Below are 22087 nucleotides of genomic sequence, written 5' to 3' on the forward strand. Positions count from 1 at the left end.
CTGCCGACTGCTTCAGTGCAAACCTGACAGGGGGAGTAGCCACCATTCGTTGCCATCTTCTGTGAAGCACATTTACTCGGCAAAAAGGTGATGAGCTTTGAGGAGGTGTGACATTCTGGAAAATCATTTCAGGAACTTGTGAGTCATCTTGCAAAGAGGAGGTACAAGAAAAATGTTCCACAACAGCACAAAAGGCCAGAACAGCAAGAGTCACAACTTTCCATCCTCTAAATATTGGCCTTGCATCCAGGAAGTTTGATAGGCACATATTACATTCACATTTGGCTTCTGAATACGGCTAATGATTGAAGAGAATGTTGTATGTTTAATCATTTTGCAGCTTGTCACGACTGATGAGTTTGATGTAAATGTATTTGCTTTGAAGACACAAGCCAAACATGAAATAAAAGATCAAATGCAGGTGTAGAAACGAACACCACGAAGTGCAGGGCCAATGATATTCTGATAGGGGACAGCAAGTAAGGAGGAATAGAAAGAATATCTGAGTAAGGATCCATGAATGTGCACCTGCTTGAGGTATCCCAGACCCCAGAGATATGAGCAAGGGCAGGGAAACCCCCCACAAAAGTGGTTCTGACAAAGCCAGATGTGTTAATACTGTATGCAATACAGTATTTTAAATTGTTATTTAGTTAGTCCTTTCACTTTAGGTTTAATAGTAACTGTCATGTGTGGCAGCAAGGAAGCTTAGGGGTTATGAATGGAAAAAGACTAGAAAAGACCTTAAAATCAGATTTTTGGATAGTTTTTAGGCGAATACTGACAAATAAGCAGATTAATATCAATCAGATATGACGCTCAATTACAAAATTTTAGTTGCTTGTTGTATTTGTCAATTTCCTTAATGGTTAATGTTCAAAATCTTAATATAGCAGAAAAACATCTGTATGCAACATAAAACGTCAGTGGAGTGATGGTGTCCTCACCAGAGTTACTGATTTCTCTCCATGTTGTTTGTGTTGCTATCTGAGCTCCCCTGCCTCGTGTTGTTGCAGCAGAGTCCCTGCCGTGCATTCCAGAGTGGGCAAACTTCTATTCTTCCTCTGGATAAACAACCGTTTTCCGTTAAACAGCCCGTTACAAAAAAGGGAACTGTATCAGGGTCGAGCCTGCCATAGTTCTCAGGACATGCCCAAATCAGGCTCCTGTAGAGCTCCAAGCAAGATTTGATTTTCAATTTCTGGTCTGTTTGTTTTGGACAGAGTTTCCCCTGCTCTAATGGGACACGTACATTTTTTTCATTAGGTGGAATATTGCATCTTTAAGTTACTCCAGTGAGTGCTTTTTTAACTACTGAGGAACTGTGGGACCCTGTGGGTTGTGGATTGGGGTCTCTGTGGATCCTCAGGTCCCATCAGAATTATATCTGTGGAGTTCGAAGAGCGAGTGAACAACTCAAACTCTTTGATGTGTTCTTTGAGCACCTCTTAAAAGAAAATGTTCTAGGTCTGCAAAAAATTGTTAGGTAGTTGCTATTTTTATCAAAATAACGTTCAGGTATATAATTGCTTTTTCCTCTCTTGTAGCTCGTAGACGTATTCTACTTCAATGGAAGGACCAAAAACCTCCATCTCCCAATTCTTGGTTGAAAGACCTGATGTCATTTTTATATTTAGAGAAAATTAAATACGGTATTAGGGGTTGCTCTGATAAGTTTTCTTATATTTGGGAACCTATTCTTTCTTTTGTTAATTCTTTGGCATCCTTGGAAGATTAATTTAATCTGATTTAACTTAATTACAGAGAAGTATGATATTGCTAACCATGTCTCATTTTTTTTTAGGGTTCCTCTTATGTCAGTTTATTTTAATTTTTATTTATTTATCTTATTTTTTTTTTTATTTTTTAACTTTTTTTTTGTTGCTGCTGTTTTGCGTGTCCTGTATTTTAGTTTATTACTTTATTTTTCCTATTATTATTGTCTTCAGTCAGAGTTTGATTGGTAATCGGTACTTACTTTGGGACCTGTTTATAATTACGTATTTTGCAGTGTGTGTGTTTTGGGGTGTTTGTTATGTTAAGTTTTGTGTCCTTATTTATTTTATTTATTTATTTTTTTTTAATTTTATTTAGTTATTTATTTATTTATTATTTTTTTTTTTGAGTGTGTATGGTAAAATATAAAACGGGGTATTCTGTCGAACCCTTTAAAAGAAATGTTTATTGTGTAATATAATTTACATGGATTACCCAATAAAGAAAAATGTAAAAAAAAAAATAACGTTCAGGTGAATGCCAGGATGCAGGTTTTCCCAACACTCTAACCTCCAACACTGAAATATTTTCTGCATAAAAACTGTTGAAGTCCAAAAGTTGATCATTGCTATTGTATTTATGTCACAATGTTCATTTAAAAAGGGTTCCTGTTATTCAGCTTAAGCCAGTTTTGATTTAGATGAAGTTGAGTGCGAAATATTGGTGCATTCTTGAAATTAGAGCGTTAATGCAACCAGTCATTTGTACTGTATATACATGTAACTGGATGAGAATCAATATGAGAATCGATGAAGGAACCAAATCAAATCAGATAAGCGATATTGATAATGGAACCGGAATTGGTAAATTCTTAACAATTTCCATCCCTACCTGCCAGTGGTCATACTGTTTTGGCTGATCGGTGTAACAGAGCATTTTGTAACTGTATTACTGATGAACCACAGTGTGATGAAAACATACGTAGGCTGAATTGATTCGAAGCAGCAAAAATGTCCCTTTGGAATACAAAACAAAAGGGTCTATTTACCAATACCAAAAACTGTCTTTATCAGCTTTAATTTATCTGATTATTAGACACATATTTCAAATGTTTTATGCCAGGTGGTCAAAGTAACATGTAACATGGACAGTTTATTCTCTTTTGCTGAATCCGCTCAAACGCATGAGCTGCCTCAGGTTATAGCACATTAGTATTCTCCGTCCTTTTCAAAGTGAAGCAGCTTCTTCCATTGTTGGATAATTTCCCTTGAACCAGCATGCACCCGAACATGAACTTCTTCTATATTTTCGTTGTTTTCTGTGCTTTGAAAAGTCAACAGTGCTGTTCATATATGAAAGGCTCAGGTGTTTACACAGCCCTCTGACAAAATCGGTGCCATTTACAGAGAGATAAAGCAGATTTGTACGTAATCAAAAACACAGCAGGCATGAACATAGCATCATGAAGAGGCACTTAACTCCCAAATCCAACTATATCCTGTCTTCTGCAATGAAAAAAGAAACTACAAATGACAGTTATCATTAGGGTCCAAGCTCTCGGGCCCCCTGGTCAGGGGGCAGCTGTACCACACAAAAAGCATGCATAATAACAACCAGCTGAGAGGGCTTTATGAGCTTGCTGGAATTCAAAGGACTTCTTAATCTTCGTGTTATTATAAAAATAAAAACGGATTCAAAAGCAAAGATAACAGAAATGAAATAAAACAGAAACAAACAACAGGATCCTGTGTTTGTTCTCCTTGTTTAACTCATAGACCTTTCCAAATTGCCTAATCGTAACAGAATTAGGCACAGATGACACAGACTAAACTTGCTTTCATAACACAAAATCTGTTTGTTATATGCCAGAAACATCACAGGTCTCTGGCACTTCTAGCATCCTTTTATCCCCAACTAGAAGTCATCCTCCCTTCTTATTTGTCTTTCAACAATTCAAACCACTCAGCCAGTTAACATTGAGTGGGAATCATTTACAAGAGACCCTTTTGAAAAGTCCCTGAAGACCTGTTGGTTTGTGGTGTGAACAGCCGTATCACATTACACATCAAGTCATTAGAAGGTGCTGAGCCAAAATATGGCTAACACCAGTCGTACAATAACCGCTGTGGTTATGACTTTTCAGCGGTTGTTAGCGCGGCTCGCTGTGGAGTTTGATCATCTAAACCACTCTGAGATGAATTAATGTTGACTTGTCGCTGTTACACCGGGAGTATACGGCACTGTGCGGTTATTCGCAGGTAGCTAATTTAAAGCAGATTCGTGTCAAGCAGAATTGTGACCTTATTTACTTCGCTGAAACAGGTTTTTACTCAAACAGTCTCAATATGAGTCTCATTAAAGTCCTTCTAAAGCTTAAAACATAAAAATTACATTCTTTTCAAGGTTCTCACATTTAAATATACTCAATATTGCATTGCCTTTTATTTGTGTGCTCTTCTAAGTCTCTAAAAACCAAATATTATTTGTATAATCACACGCTGTTTTCTAAGTGACTGTTTATATACTTCTCTGTGTATAACGTATACTTTCATTTTTGCTATTCTTGTTTTAAACCTCCAACATCTGGCTTTAATTAAGGGGCCATATGGGTGCCCCCACCTCATATGCCCCGCCCCCCACAAAAGATGGAAACTTACACACTGTGCTCTTACTTTTATACCTGAGAAATGTTGGAGTCTGATGCGCCACTGGACAGATAGAAGAACGCAGCTTTATGTGAACTGTGTCTGTCATGTGAGAATGCTCAGCTGCACATATAAGTTGGGCCAACATCTGCATGATGTATGATTCAACATGAATTAAAAAAAAAGAAGACATTTTAAGCCGTCATTGTGCATATTGTTTTTTTTTGTTTAAGCAGTTTAAATGAATGCTTTTATTAAATTTGCAGTGTCCAATTCTGATTTGATTAGCTTGTTGAGTTATTGTCCCACTGATTTGGACCTGATAGTGAGTTGTTTTTAAATGATCAAGCTTAATCAAGTCCTCTGAAACGACAGTTGTTTAGAGGAAGTTGATTTCCTTGTGGAGCAACAGTGGTTAGTGCCAGTTTTAGTGGTGTTACTGGCTACACTAAAAGCGACTCATTAATGTTTAAAATTACACTGAATCGCTCTCTAAATCCCTAACAGATGCCTCCTCACCTCTGTTCCCTCAACTTTGGTCTCTCACCAGGATTCCCTTCACTTTTCCCCTCTGTCTATTTGTCTTGACATCTTTTACCAGGGTGCTAGCTGCCGTGTCTATCCTTCTGCCTCTCCCACGGTTGGAGCACATAAGCAGCCTTGCAGATGGTGTGGACCTCCGCCCACTCTGAATATTCCACCTCACAGCCTCGCGCATACCTGCGGCCAAGCCCAGCTGCTGGAGAACAAACATACATAGAGCCTTGTCCTATACACTCTACCCTGTCTGCTTACCATCAGCCCCTGACTCTTGAATTGTTTCTATAATGTTGTGGCAGTTTTCGCATAACGTTAGATGATGTGAGGTATGTAGTGAGCACGACTGGAGCAGCCCAGGCAGCAGTTGTGGTCATGTTGTTGCTGTAAACAAACCACACTTACATTTAAGGGGTTAAGGCTGTGGTTAAGGTTTAGACTTTTGGATTGGTATATTCCCAATTTCCAGAGAGAACTTTTAATCTTATGAATAAAATATATCCTAGTTCTATGAGTCGGTTCCACGATGCACATGTTCACAGAAGAGTCACTGGAGTGATGCATAATGGATTGATTTTGGGAAAAGTTTCTGTTATGGAGTTTTGGATCCCTACCAACACTCCAGTGATTATTTGGCGTCATGTCCACAGGAGACAAGTGGAGTTAGCGGGTAAAGTGCTGCTACGGATGACTAAAAAAAGTAATCTTCCTGGCCAATTTTTTCCTGGTAATATGGTGCTATCCTCTCCTGTCCATCAACTCCAGTTTCAGTTACCACAAGTTAGAAAATTGCCATTACCATTTTTAGTGTAAGTAGTACAGATCTTGTAAGCTTTTGTGGGTAGAATGCTGGTTATGCAGACAGTCGAGATCTGCCAATCAACATCGGCCAATGCCACAAAATACATCTGGGGACAGTACTCACTGCTTTCTTCTTTCCATCATTTCTTTTGCATCATTTTCATGTTCTCCACCAAGTTTTGGCAAATAAAATGAAGAGGGTGGATGAAGGAACACCCAAACTGACTGAATTGTGTGTAACACCAATGACTGTAGGAACATTTTCTGGGCTACAGCACTTCCTACCTGTAACTGGGAGAGAGATGCTGCATACAGATCAGCAGGACCAAAAAGCATGATGCTTTGTGTGAAGAAGTGTCTGAACTGCTGGCTGTAAGTTTACATCCACATCATCTACCAAACAGTTGACATGACAATGATTCATCTTCATCCTCTCTCATCACAAATCCTCTTTAATATCATACTCCTGTGTAAATAAGCAGCCAACATCCTGCAAATGTTGGCATCCAGGAATTATGCATTTCTGCCACGAAAGCAGAACGATTTAGTTGGTCATCAGATTTATAGCCAAATGGCATGATTGGCTCATCACAATCAATGCACAATCAAACAATCAATGCCTTCTTTTACATTATGGGTCGGATTATCTATGTTCCTGGCGATGTTCAAGTGTACGTACATTGATTGACAAGCTTCCTGGCCTTTCGTTACAAAATATTTGTATATTTCTCCAATTATAATAGTCTTTTGTGACATTATATTTGTTAACATAAATGTAGATACAACTCATTGTGTGTGCGTGCGTGCGTGCGTGCGTGCGTGTGTGTGTGTGTTTGTGTGTGTGTGTGTGTGTGTGTGTGTGTGTGTGTGTGTGTGTGTGTGTGTGTGTGTGTGTGTGTGTGTGTGTGTGTGTGTGTGTGTGTGTAAGCACACACTCACACTTCCTTCCTGTAGGTATGCATCCATCTGAATACCGAGGGAGAAGGTGAACTTTTCCCATTGGGAGCCATGCCAGTTTTCTTTTCATTACTCTGGCTGGGGGCTGAACCTCCACAATCACAATAAGCTTTATTTTTATCGACATGTCCAGACGAAAGAGGCATTCCACGGAATTAGGCTCAATTTCACTTGGCCTCCAGTGTTTTTAGGGAATACCGTGCTCCTAAATCCGCCCCCTTCCTTCCCTCATTCTTTTGCATAATGGAACATGATGCTTGCTTAATATCACGTATGCCCTGATACTATATACTGTTGTTCCAAAACTGAGTGGAATAATTCAGACTGTTTGCCTTTCTGCAGGGTTTCACAGCATGAGTTGTTGGGAAGTCAATTGAACACTTTGAATCGTCACTCTGGTTACACTCATCGTCCTGATATCCATCTCAGTTTGCCAAAAAGTGCATGTACAAGACTCCTTTATCAGATTAAAAACAAAACCTGCCAGGATATATGTATCAGGTGATTTCTGAGACATTCCACTGAGCAGCAAGAATAGCAAATGCTATTTGAAATGGTGATTGGCAGCTGTTATCTCAACCCTGACACTTCTGTCTGGCAGTCAACACAAAGGGAAGCCTGCTCCATCGGTGGTGCCTGTGTTGCTCATAAAGTGTCTTTTATACAAACAGCAGCACAAGTATACAGTAACTGTATTAACTTATGCACTGCAAGAAAATAAAAAAAGGTTTACAGTAAAACCATAAAGTGTTGAATTAATGCTTATGCTTGCATTTTGTTTAAGCAAGTAAGATTTCCCAATGCTGAGGTTGTTTTCTGTCCTGCTGAATATATGCGGCTGGGAAGTTCCCCTAAACCACCCAGAAAGCTGAGAATATTGTTTTGTGTCATTTTCTTTAGGATAGCAGCAACCACAGTGACTCAAACTGGCACCTTTAAATATAGAAGAAATATTTCAATATGTAATAAAATGGGTAGCACGAGGGCTTCTGGAGTATGAGGTAAAGTAAATATGAATTAACCTTACATTTTAAGCTTACCTGTTTTTTTTAACCATTGAAACAGCCAGAATGTGCATTTTTATTTAGTGATATGATAAACAAACTCAAATACATGAAAAAAAAATTGTATTTTGGGCATTTATCTTGAAAAAAGAAAGTTAGAATCTGTCTCACTTTATGAAACAGTGTCACTGTTTTTTCTGAGACGACTGTGTTGTTTTAACCAAGGTGGTTTGTAATTCTAGCCATCAGCGTGTCAGTGTGTGTAGAATGACAGAGTGCAGGAGAAACACTACATTAAGTGGAAGAGGGTTAAACCACTAGCTGTGGAAATTATATCTACAGCTTCTGGGTCAAACCACAGGCTGCCATTTGTGTTTAGTAGAATAAAGGCTTTTTATAACCCCAATCCAGCGCAATGAATTCAAGAAATGACTTTTATTAAAAGGAACCCTGGTTATTAAGACTTGTAGTCCCTAATTAGCCACAATTGTTCTCTTATACTAAAATATGTTGTTAGAAACACATAAAATAATCTAATTGCTTTAAAAATCTACAATGTTTATCACATATTTTGACCTGCGGGAGGCGCCATGTTCTACCTGCGCAATGCATTCGGGGGGCGATGACGTAGAACGGTGGCTCTGGGAAGATAAGCCGCGTTAGTTTAACTGCGACAGGTATCTAAAACATAGATGAGCAGCACTCTCCCGGCCGTGGAGGCTGACGAGGGAGCCCATAAGACGTCTCGGTTCAGGCAAACTGGATCAAAGTTCTCCTGTGCTGTGATGCACGGGAGATCTGCAAAAATGATCAAAGTCGTGCGCATCTTACCAGTGCATTAGGCTACGGCGTCAACGGCGTATAGCCTACGGCGTCGATGGCGTAGGCTACGCCGTAGACTGCGTAGCCGTGGCTCTAGAGCCTGCAGCGCACCGCCACCCGCTCTCCGCTCTCGCCGGGATGGAGACGCCGGTGGGCAGGACGCACGTTTGGGTGGGCATAGCCCACCCCTGCCCCCCCTAAAACCGGCTTCGGTGCTGGGTGATGACAGACCAGAGGCTGAGGGGACTGGCCCGGGACTTTGACGAAACGGGAGGCGCAGACTTCGCGTCAAATAGGCAAGAACATCTTTATTTAATTTAATGACGCCAGATCTGGCTGGGGTTTTTATTGTAGCATCGGCTATCTGCTAGTTGAAACGTGTGGTCGGTTAGTCTATCTGAGGTTTATGGTGTTTTTATAGTTCATGCTTTATGGTGCTGTACTTTTTTTTTTTTTTTTTTTTTTACTTTTTTGTAGGTGCGCCGTCACCTTAATGTTTTTAGCTGCATTTTGATCTGTGTTTCTGTTGCGCCGTCACCTGTTTAGCTGTGTTTTCATCTGTTTCTGGGTGTCAAAACTGTTCGGGGGCCAGCAGGTGCCACCGTCTGACGTCACTACCCAGAATGCATTGCGGTGTAAACAACAATGGCGACCTACGAGTTAGATTATATTTTCAAATTTTATAAAAACGAAGACATCAAAAAGGTTTTTTATATCACATTGTTATAATTGATACCAACATTTATCTTTTAAGACCTACATGTCTTAATAGCCATGGTTCCCTATAATACATCACCAGTCCTGATGGGTCTTTATTGACTATTGGTTAAGGTGATATTAACTCAAGACTAGTGGGCAATGAAACTTCAAATCAGTCTGTCAAAGGTCAGTTTTACTGCCATACTAAATTATGAGCCACTGACAACACTGTTTGATTAGTGTTTTATCATATTTACCTTGAGAGTGGAAGGTTTGTAAGACTGGCCTGTGGCCTGTGCAGACCAGCCTTCATGCAAGCACACTTTATAACATCTGAAAGGATTTCCTCCTTCCCCCCAAACCCCTCCAATAAAACACCACCTTCACAGCTTTAGCAGGGCGCCAACTAATCAATGATTCTTCCGAGAATCTCACATTCACCAAGTGAGTATTACTCAAGTTCTAAGAAGGTCATTTGTAAAAAGTACAACTGACAGTTGTCTTTCAAAGTAGCAGCGTTGAAATCACTTTTCAGCTCAGGACACCCCCTCCTCTCCAGTTAGGGGGAACAAGGACAAAGGAATAGCTGTAAAATCAAACAAGAATTCTGTTTATGGAGCGCCAGAACACAGCTGCCTGATGGTGCCAATGGAAGTCCATGTCGCAGGCAAAAGGTCCACGCTGCTGGACCAATAGCAGCATTTACCAGATGCTGAGGTCTTTCAAGCTCATTATTTTATATAGACTGACAGATTTAACAGTGCTCTGCCGTACTGCAGGTGCATCCACAGTTTCAATAACACATGTTAAACACACAGCCACTCACCTCTGCACTGCACCAGCTATGTTATTTCTCCTGGACTGCGCCTCAACAGATTGCAGCATCTGTGTCGCATGCAACACGCCAGCTGAAAGCTACCCAAGTCGCAGACAGAGAGAGCAGAAGCCCAAGTTGGAGGAGAGAGCAGAGGAACCATGAAAATTATTTTGACATCGCAAACAGGAGAGCGCAACAAGTTAATTCCATTCAGAAATGTGTGTAGCAGTGCCAGCAAAGTCATCGCTAACGGAGAAAAAACGTTTTCTTGGGTAAAACTTCTTGCAAGCGAGTAATGATAAACAAAATTAACTATAGCTTCAATTCTGAGTCATCCTTGGAGTATTTCCATCAGAACTAAAACTATATTTTAAAACACAATGTAGTCTGGACTATTGTAATTCCACATTATAAAATATTGCGGCAACATTTCCGAGAAGCCTTTTAGCTGATCCAAAATGCTGCAGAAAGAGTTCTGATGAGAATTAGCAGACGAGATCATATTTCGTCAATTTTAGCATCCCTTCAGTGGCTTTCTGTGAAACCTTGAATAGCATTTTCAAATTTTCTCACATGAACATAGGAAACCTAGAAGGGCTGGCTACCCCATATCTTGAAGACGTCATAGTTTAATATTGTCAAAACAAAGTACTTTCAACAGAGTTCTCATACTGCATATTTGTGGTTCCTAGTGCCTGTAAATCAGAGCAGGAGGCAAGAGCCTTCATCTACAAGCCTCCTCTTGTGTAAAATAGAAAATAAACTGTCAATAGACAGTAGTTTGTGGGTAGAAAACTTCATGGCTGCAACTTCTGTTGAACTGGATCATTACTTAGATATTCATTTCAAAATAGGCAAATATTAGAAGCAGACCACCAGGAACTCTCCTCCTTTTGTGCCAACTAACAGTAGTTTGCAAGACACTGCTCGACTTGTTTGGACTTAAAACATGGAAATGAGATGTGTGATGTAGGTGGATTACCCCAAGTGCTAACATTAATTGCCACTTTGCTGTAAATGTATTTTCAGTTCTATGCAAAACTGCATTGATTCATGTTATTTTGCTCCTCAAAAGAAGTTTAAACTTTCTATCTAATCATAGACCTAGGGTTGATTGAATCCCAGATCGGAATCCTTTATGATTAAGCTTCTTTTACTTTTTGATACAGCTTATTCTGTTCCACTTCGGAGAAGAATATGTGCTTTGAAAATAGCCTGGAGTTTAGAGGGTTTTAGTAAGGTTCTGTAAGTAAGCCTGGGTCTAAAGGCTGAATTAAAGTTCTGCGTCACACCAACGCAGAGCACACGCCGCAGCCGTGACGCTGTCGTGAACCCTTCGGACTTCTCCGTCTCTCCATTTCGTCGCGGTGCAGTACCCCCCGTGGCCGCTAGTTAGCGATCTTTTTCTGAATGGTTTATCCGACTTTTTCCGGTCACAGTAAATCAAAGAGATAAGGACAACTATTGTGCAAAAAAACAAAACAAAAAAAATCACATATAAACGAAGAAAAGAGCCCTGGAAGTTCACTACTGATTCAAACGGGAAACCGGAAATGCTTCGCTTTCAAACGAACCAATCACAGCCCTCTCTGTCTGCGTGTGGTCTTCGTCGCTCGACGCGTAGTTACAATTTTCGGGAGGTGCACGACAGTGACGGCGCAGGTGACGGCGTGTGGTCTGCGTGGACCCAAACCACACGCCGTAGGCACGGCGTCGTTTTGACGCAGAACCATATTTCAGCCTTAAGGGTGAAGAGACTGACACCCCCCTTTACAAATACACTTTGGTACAGCGGAAAATGGCGAGCAAACCTACTCTGTGGCTCAATTAGGAGGTCCACACGTTTCTGTGTCTCATGGCCGACGACTGCATTCAGAGCCACTTCGCCATGAAGGCCCCACATTGAGGTGGTACTGAACTGTAATGGAAAACGATTGAGACTGAGACTGAGGCGAGTCGAGTCAAAAACTGTATAATGGAAAAGGGTCAAGAGTTAAACATAAAACAAGAAAAGGTTCAAAATCAGGGCTACAAGTCGTGAAGGCCTCCCTTCCTCACCTGGATCCTCAGTGCCCGGCCATATAGCCTACTGTGGGGGGTGGCATTATTAAGTTTTATTTTTTATGTAAAGCGATTTGCGCTGCATTTTTTATTTTGCATGAAAAGCGCTCAACAAATAAAGTTTGATTTGATTTGATTTGACTTCTACCACCCCGTTGAACCTCCAGGAAGAAGCAAACCTCACAGTTATTGAGGTATATGTACATCAAACTCTATGGATGCCACAGTACTCTTGAGTTAGTTGTCAAGCCCTCTGTTCGACTGCTAAAGCTTGGCCAAAATTAGTAAATTTACATCTGAATGGCTGAAAAGTGACAGAATAAGAGTGTTGCAAAAAGCGTCCAAAAGTGGCAGGGCAGGATGTATATATATATATATTTTTTATTTATTTATTTATTTATTTATTTATTTATTTATTTATTTATTTATCAATAAACGATTACAGCGGTGAATTTGATTTTTAAATAAACTTATGAAAATTGGTTTATTTTTGCTTAATAAATAACTAAACAATTTAACACCTAATGTCCTGATGTTCATCTTAGATTAGATTTATAATAAGGTAAGTTATCATTTATTATCTTTTTTTTTATTCTTTTTTTGATAGCACATGTAGTCATAACAGGTGTTGATGTCACTTTTCCACTTCTCCTCTTTTCTCCAACCCCTTTTTCACTCTCCCTCAACTTTAACCCTCACTTCTTCTCGTCTCTCTTATTGCTCCCATTTGATTTGCAGTTATAAAAATGTCCAAATGCAGTCCTTTGATGGTGAAGAACATTCCTGGCATCTCTCAGATTTCTGTGCTGCTTTGTGGTAACCCAACGCTGGTTGAAAGCATTACCCTGGGAAAATAGGTGGCGCGCGATCAACGGGGCACAGGGACACCTGCAGCTCTGCTGCAGCAGCGACTACAGATCAGTCCTGGATGGGACTCAACATCACCCCAAACATACAAACACACCTTATATTGCTCCAAAATATCAATGGACTTTACTGTATTAAATCTGTCAGTGCATCTTTTTCATCCTTTATCCCTTTTACCTCTGGTCCAAAGTAAACACCCCGACTGCTGTCGTCTTGGCCAGGGCCCCCTTGAAAAGAGATCTCATGATTTCAATGGAACTTACCTGGTAAAAAAAAGGTTATAATAATAAACAGCATCCATATTTTATTTTAATTTATTTTCAAAAAATATCTTTAATGGTATTCATCTGACAACAGTACACATTAAATAGTGTGATAATATACCTCAGATGCCTCCAATCCCAGAGATGTTGACAAGGTTAACATAAGGTATATTTTTTAGACAGTTACTTTTCAAGTGGCATTTGTGAATCTCATCCTACTTTGTGGTGCTCGATCGTGGTTTTCCAAAATAATTACCGTGCACATGTAGTTATATTAGACATTAATGTAGGATAATCCAGAAATCCTAGATGTCCTGTTTTGGCTTGAGCCTTTGCCCATTCGTCCTGTGTGTTGAGATTTCTCTTGATTTCTCATTTTATTGATATTTTGTACTACAGAGAGAGAATCTTGTTCAAACATTATTTGAGTAACGTTGTTCAGTTTTTAGCTCACTCACTTGGTGATGGAATGGAGATCCTCTGCCCATCGTTTCTCAAAATCAAACACAATCAAACCATATACATTTTCATGTACAATGAAAAATAAGTGGTGTCCCATTTTATGCTGAAGTACAATTTATAAAATAGTCAAAAAAGTAGTAAAGTTGACTACATAAATAATAACTAAATGAAGAAATAAATCCATACACAGTAGGGATGGGCGGTATGGACTAAAAAATGTATCACGATAATTTCTGGCATTTATCCCGATAACGATAAAAATGACGATAAAAAAAATACCAATTCAACTCCACCTTTTTAACTATAAATCTATCTTGCTCTCAGATCCGCCATGTTTGTTACACAAAAACCTCATCAACGGGAATTTATCTTTCTTTCTTTCTTTCTTTCTTTCTTTCTTTCTTTCTTTCTTTCTTTCTTTCTTTCTTTCTTTCTTTCTTTCTTTCTTTCTTTCTTTCTTTCTTTCTTTCTTTCTTTCTTTCTTTCTTTCTTTCTTTCTCTCCTTCCTTCCTTCCTTCCTTCCTTCCTTCCTTCCTTCCTTCCTTCCTTCTTTCCTCCTGCTCTCCTCCTTCCTTCTTCCCTTCCTCTTTTCTTCCTTCCTTCCTTCCTTCCTTCCTTCCTTCCTTCCTTCCTTCCTTCCTTCCTTCCTTCCTTCCTTCCTTCCTTCCTTCACGTACGTTGTGCGTGGATTTAATGCAGAACCATAAATCAGCTTTACACAAAAACGTCATCAACGGTAATTTATCATTTTTACCGCGAGATGACAAATTCTTATCGTGAGGAATTTTTTTGACGGTTTATCGTGAACGGTAAAATATCACCCATTCCTAATACACAGAAGACATTAAAACCACGTCTTATTTTTCTCATCACAACATGACTACAATCACCTTTTGATATCACTGTTAGAAATAACTTTTTTTTTGTCATTATTAACCTAAATTTCCATGATTTGTAATTGGAATATGTATCAGGTATAAATTGCTTTAACGGCTTTATCGTTGACTGGACACAACAAAGATCAGACAAAAGAAAAAAAAATACAATTCAAAGCACTATGAATGTAAACTTTAGTGCACTTCCTTTTTGTCTGCTTTTTCCAGACTGTCTCACTTTGATGTTGCACTGTTATTTCTATACCACAGCATATTCCCTTTTCCAGGGGCCTTGATAGGTCGCTCAGAGATGTCTGGGATGATGAGAGTTACAAGGTGAAGATGAGGACAGCTTCTCCCATAAACCCTGTCATCAATTTGTCCCAGTCATTGCAATCGGCTGTAATTGGCCTAATTGTGGTCAATCATGCTTGTCAATGGTGCAGAAAAGTGCAGGGTATCCCTTTACAAGAGGACTGGATGGTGAGGTTGAAGCGAGCTGCTCTACTTCAGAACAATGATTGCTAAATAAAACTTTTGTCTAATCCCCACCACCAATGACCTGTTTGATCAAAGAGAAAACAAATGATTCACTAATTGCTCACAGGTTGAGACAGTATGAGGCCCCCTTTCTTGATGTCAACTACAGTTAACGGCATGCTCTTTTAAAAAGGTTTTAGTTTTACTCCATCAAGTCAGACCTGTAGACCTCTGTTTAAAGTTATTTTAATGTTTGGATTCTTAGTGTACGACGGAGTATTAGGGCCAAACAAAAAAACAAAAAAAGGAAATTACGAGAATAAAGTCATAATATTACGAGAATAAAGTCGTAAAATTACGAGAATAAAGTCATAATATTACGAGAATAAAGTCGTAAAATTACGAGAATAAAGTCATAATATTACGTGAATAAAGTCGTAATATATTATAAATATATAAATATAACTTCACAAGATGCTCAATATTCCTCATTTTAAAGGGATTGTGACATGAAAAACACATTTTTCTTGATTTTTTGTGTTTTGTTGGGTGTCTTGACATCAATTACACCCAAAAAACAACGAACTTTTAACATTCAGTGTATTGTGTGCTTTCTGGGATTTTCTGCATAACTATGCAAAAACGGCGCACCTGGTTTGGTGGCGGGCCGTTACGTAACGGCCCGCTAAATCACCGCCCCCTCCACCCAGCTCCCTGCCTCCTCTCCTCTCCAGTGCACCATAAAGGCTGATTTATGATTCCGCGTTACACTGACGCAGAACCTACAGCGATGGGTTACGCGGCGACGCGCACCGTACGCTGAACCCTACGGCGTATGCTCTGCGTCGATTTAACGCGGAACCATAAATCAGGCTTAACACGGAGCTGTTTACAGCCTCTTCTGTTCTCATCAGCGGAGGAAAACTGCTAAGAAGACCCGCGGCCACTGACTGGACTTAAGATAAGGGGACAGTGCTGCTTGCATGCCTTTATTTTTATGATTGTTTGCTGTTGTTCGCCCTGCTGCTTTTCCGTGCATGCTTCGCCTGTCGCTCCCGGCTTAAACTCTCCGACGCCGCTGTGAGCGTATGGCTGGAGGAGGAGGAGGTTTGGAGGAGGAGCGGAGCAATGATTGACAGGAAAGGGGGGAAAGGAAGCATTTTTCACGGCGCAAAAAAACACTGTAATAAAAAGCCAGGAAAAGAGTACTAGAGTGAAGTTTTTCTTGTTACACTCTTTTAGACACATTTGAGGGATGTTGGCCAAGACTTTTAATAGTGTTAAAAGCATGTTAAAAATGATGTCACAATACCTTTAACACAGGGAGAAGAAGCTGTTCCTGTTAGAGTTCTCATAAATTATATTCTCATAATATTACGACTTTATTCTCGCAACATTATGACTTTATTCTCGTAATATTACGACTTTATTCTCGTAATGTTACGACTTTATTCTCATAATTTTACGACTTTATTCTATTACGACTTTATTCTCGCAACATTATGACTTTATTCTCGTAATATTACGACTTTATTCTCGTAATGTTACGACTTTATTCTCGTAATATTACGACTTTATTCTATTACGACTTTATTCTCGCAACATTATGACTTTATTCTCGTAATATTACGACTTTATTCTCGTAATGTTACGACTTTATTCTCGCAACATTACGACTTTATTCTCGTAATATTACGACTTTATTCTCATAATATTACGACTTTATTCTCGCAACATTACGACTTTATTCTCGTAATGTTACGACTTTATTCTCATAATATTACGACTTTATTCTATTACGACTTTATTCTCGCAACATTACGACTTTATTCTCGTAATTTTACGACTTTATTCTCATTATATTATGACTTTATTCTCGTAATTTCCAATTTTTTTGTCTTAGTTTGGCCCTAATACTCCGTCGTATTAGTGAGAACTCGGTGAGGTCTGTTGAGGCAAAAGAAAACCGGGGACTGGGAAACTATTTCCTCTAGCAGGGCCCTCAACTGTCCCTCTTAACAATGAGATGATTGACTTCACAAATGTTTCACTCCTCAAACACCACATTTATAAACAAACACAGACACGTTGAGCAGAAGGAGACTCTGTTAGGCAACTTGAGTGACAGCTAGGCATGCTGGAGTGGTGCATGAAGAGGGAGGTGGAAGTGGAGATGTGAGTTTCTTGGGGAGGTGTGTTGGGTGGTTCAGCTTGGCCAGAACACATGGCTGTGATGTAAGGAGTTTGTATTAAATTAATCTCTTTCCAAATTGTTTCCAGCTTGTGACCATCAAAACAGTCAGATTACTAACTCTTCTTTCCTTTATTCTCTTTCCCCCCTCCTATCGCACACAGACACACACACACACACACACACACACACACACACACACACACACACACACACACACACACACACACATATCCCTCTGCCCTTCACTTTTAGGCTTTGCTTACATGAACAGTTAAAGGATGAAAGTACGTACAGTCTGTCTGAGCTGTGAGAATAAAGAGATTTGTGGCTGCTTGTATTGTTATGTGTGTATGCCAGCAGACTTGCTCTTGAGCCATCAGGACAGGTCTGAACTCCAAACTCAACGCTTGGAATAATTCAGGACTGAAGAAACTGAGCATGTTTCTTCATTTCATGCATTCTTGATAGCAGTAATCCATCTATTTAACGTTGTGGCCTGTCTCATTTGAAAACCAAATAACTGGTCGGTGTCACTGTTTTCTTCATTGATATCTCCGTGCTGTTGTTAAAGCAACAAAGTCAATCTTTCAGCTCAGTTTTTCTATTGCATTCAGCCACCAAGGTGTCTTATTTTACTCTTGAGGAGCTAAACCTGAGGTTCCTCTGAATTCTAGTCCAGGTATGTGGCCCTGGGTCCCACTTGTGGGCTGTTTGATGGTTGGTTGAGTTCAGACAGCAAAAAGAAACTTTCGCTTGCTTAAAGGGAAAGTTCGTTTTTTTTACAACCTGGACCTTATTTCTGGCTTTTTTATGGTTGTATACTCACCCAGAGGTGTTTGGTGTCATTTGGAGTCCTTCGGAAGATATTAGGAGTTTTTTGCGAGCCGCTTCTCTATATAACGGTAGCGCATGGGGCACCGCGGGACACAGACGATGCAGCGTCTAAATAACACATGATTGCCGCGAAACTCTTCATTTCTTTTATGAATCACTAGATCTGCTTCCAGGACTTGTTGTCTACATCCGGGGTTGTCTGTGTATTAAATAAATCAGTTTGTAAACAAGACCTCTGAACTCATGACGTCATCTCTGTGCGCGCACTCTGTCCTCCGTTCAGTGAGCTCTTCAGCCGTATACTCTGGCTCAAAACGGTAAGGACGTCCATCATATTCAAAGTCGTCGTCCACAACCTCAGAATTTGCCAAATATTCAGACATGTTTCAAATAACTAACAGTAAACTAACAGTAGTGAACTCCAGCTGTACACAGAGCTGTGTCTGGGATGCGCGCACAGAGATGACGTCATGAGTTCAGAGGTCTTGTTTACAAACTGATTTATTTAATACACAGACAGCCCCGGATGTAGACAACAGGTCCTGGAAGCAGATCTAGTGATTCATAAAAGAAATGAAGAGTTTCGCGGCAATCATGTGTTATTTAGACGCTGCATCGTCTGTGTCCGGCCGTGCCCTCATGCGCTACCGTTATATGGAGAAGCGGCTCGCAAAAAACTCCTAATATCTTCCGAAGGACTCCAAATGACACCAAACACCTCTGGGTGAGTATACAACCATAAAAAATGCCAGAAATAAGGTCCAGGTTGTAAAAAACCGAACTTTCCCTTTAACAGGCAAAATGTTCAACGCTACGTGTGTCTATGTAAGGTGGGAGAGGGAGAGCGCTCCTATTCAATATTTTGGGATATGTAAATGCTGTGTGGGTTTACTCAGGGCGAAGGGGCCATGCCTGACTGGGGGCCCAAGTCAAGTCTGCCAAGGTCACTTGCAAACAAAGGTTCCTCCATATCGATCATTCCATTGTAGCATGACCTTTTCAGGTTTTGTTTTGGCTGTGGCCACTCGATCTGACCATGACCATGGAACTATCATCCATCTTAGAGGCTTTAAAAATGGCCCAATCATGTGTGAACATATTTATTGTCCAATGGATTTTGCTAAGTTTCTAAAGACCTGAAATGCAAACCCATTAATTTATACAACACGGTAGGAATGGGTGATATTTTACCGTTCACGATATACCGTCAAAAAAATTCCCCACGGTAAGAATTTGTCATCTCGCGGTAAAAACGATAAATTCCCGTTGATGATGTTTTTGTGTAAAGTCGGATTTATGGTTCTGTGTTATGTACGTGAAGGAAGGAAGGAAGGAAGGAAGGAAGGAAGGAAGGAAGGAAGGAAGGAAGGAAGGAAGGAAGGAAGGAAGGAAGGAAGGAAGGACGGAAGGAAGGAAGGAAGGAAGGAAGGAAGGAAGGAAGGAAGGAAGGAAGGAAGGAAGGAAGGAAGGAAGGAAGGAAGGAAGGAAGGAAGGAAGGAAGGAAGGAGCCAGAAAGAAAAAAAGAAATGAGCCAGAAAGAAAGAAAGAAAGGAGCCAGAAAGAAAGAAAGAAAGAAAGAAAGGAGCCAGAAAGAAAGAAAGAAAGAAAGAAAGAAAGAAAGAAAGAAAGAAAGAAAGAAAGAAAGAAAGAAAGAAAGAAATGAGCCTGAAAGAAAGAAAGAAAGAAAGAAACGAGCCTGAAAGAAAGAAAGAAAGAAAGAAAGAAAGAAAGAAAGAAAGAAAGAAAGAAAGAAAGAAAGAAAGAAAGAAAGAAAGAAAGAAAGAAAGAAAGAAAGAAAGAAAGAAAGAAAGAAAGAAAGAAAGAAAGAAAGAAAGAAAGAAATGAGCCTGAAAGAAAGAAAGAAAGAAAGAAAGAAAGAAAGAAAGAAAGAAAGAAAGAAAGAAAGAAAGAAAGAAAGAAAGAAAGAAAGAAAGAAAGAAAGAAAGAAAGAAAGAAAGAAAAAAGGATAAATTCCCGTTGATACGTTTTTGTGTAACAAACATGGCGGATCTGAGAGCGAGATAGATTTATAGTTAAAAAGATGGAGTTGAATTGGTATTTTTTTTATCGTCATTTTTATCGTTATCGGGATAAATGCCAGAAATAATCGTGATACATTTTTTAGTCCATACCGCCCATCCCTACAACACGGGTAGTCCATCTCCATTGTGCCCTTCGATCCACAAGCTGAAAAGAACCATCCAGGAACCCAGGAGGGTGTCCACAGTCCCACCTGCCTTTGTTTTATTCACAAAACCCAAACCAGACCAACTTAAGAAGGTGATTTCCCTCAGAGTTGTGGAAATACTTTGTAGTGCAAGAATAGGATGATAAATGAGGTGAGTCAGTTAAGACGTCTCAGCCATCTGCTCTCGTCGCTAAATGTTCTTCACACTAGGATACAATTGTGCTTATAAAACCATTTCTAAAGAGATGTTACTTGGCTCCACAATCATGCACACACACACACACACAAACTCGCACACCTCAAAGATTCATGGTTCAGGAAACAACTACATCCACTGACTCACAGAAACCCGAATCTCTGGGGAGATGTTTTTGGCATGTCTCTCTCAAAGTACTGGCTGGTAAGAGATAAGCCATACAGTACATCCCCCAGTGGCACGGATGCACTACTCCTTTAGGAAAATATTTCAAAGGTGTCAGAGTAGACTGGATGACAAGTATGGGGGATTGCTGGTGTGTTACGGAGAAACAAAAGGAAAGAGAAGGACGGTAAAAAGGTGAGACAATGTGGAAAAGATGTTGGCAAGGGATATGCGGGGGTATGAAAGGGAAGTGTGTCTTCTAAAAGAAAGGAAGACTGCTGTCAAAGAATGGGAGAGGAGACGAGACTGATGGGTTAGATGAAGAGAGACACGTGGGTTCTGGGGAGAGGAAGCGATGCCACTAGAGTGAAAGCGCCTGTCCGTGGATGACGGATTGAAACCACATGTGTCTGCCCTACGTGAAGACATGGCAATATTGAGCACATATGCGCAGAGCGAATGCCATCACTTCCATCCAACAGGAGAATTTACTTCCACTGCCAACTTTATGACGCTCACAAAACTTTGAACATGTCATCCCTATGGCATCTGACTCAGAAAACAAATGAGGATTGTTTTGTTCAAAGACCATGTTTCCTCTTGTCTGCTGGCAGAAAAACACTTTGTTAGGCGTTGCCATGACAAGAAGCTCACCGGAGAAACCTATGCAGTCGGAGAAGTCATGGGAAGAGGGCAGCAGGCAAACCGGATGCCCTGAACAGGCTGGTACTATAAACCGGACTAATCAAGAAACCTTTTCCATAATCAAATTAAATCCTACTTTACTCACCTTAAAGTGCATTTGCTGACATGGGGAAACTGATTTTTTCTATTAAAGACATTATAATATCAAATTTGAATACATTTTGCATGATATTCATCCTCATAACTTTCACATACCTTAGCATGTAGGTGAACAAATTGTATGAAATTTCATAAAAGTCTGAGATGATTTGAATTAGACATATCATCTCCAATAAAATGTATTCAGGACAGCCTCGTGACTGAGGGGAGGAGAGGTGAGAGGAGAGGGGTAGCTTGGAGAGAAGGGGGCGAGACAGCCGTGCTATGGGAAAGTGTTTTGGGAAAACCAAATTAAGGGGAAGAAAGGCCGGACACAAAGGCCTTTGAAAGAAGCAGACAGTTCCCTTGACATGTGCCTTAAAAGAGATGCTGCTGCCGATGCCAAGAAGTAGGAATAGGATGGAAGGGAGGCTGAAAATGGAGAGAGACTGAAGCAAAGAAGGCAGGGGAGATCAATGAAGATGCTGTCTGAAAGAAAAGAGTACAGAAGAAAGTGTGTGCAACACAGGATCAAACTTCTTGGAAGAAAAAGAAGAGGAGAGCAGTAAAAGATTACATGCCAATGGATAAAGCTATCACTGCATGTCTATACTGTGTGGAACAGAACCACTAAACACCCATGAAAGATATGCTCCATGTGAACATGGCTTTGTGCATGTATTTTTAAGCATGCGTGCGCATACTTAAACAAGATTGATTC

This window comes from Cololabis saira, chromosome 19 (genome assembly GCF_033807715.1).
Source record: "Cololabis saira isolate AMF1-May2022 chromosome 19, fColSai1.1, whole genome shotgun sequence".
NCBI lineage: Eukaryota > Metazoa > Chordata > Actinopteri > Beloniformes > Belonidae > Cololabis > Cololabis saira.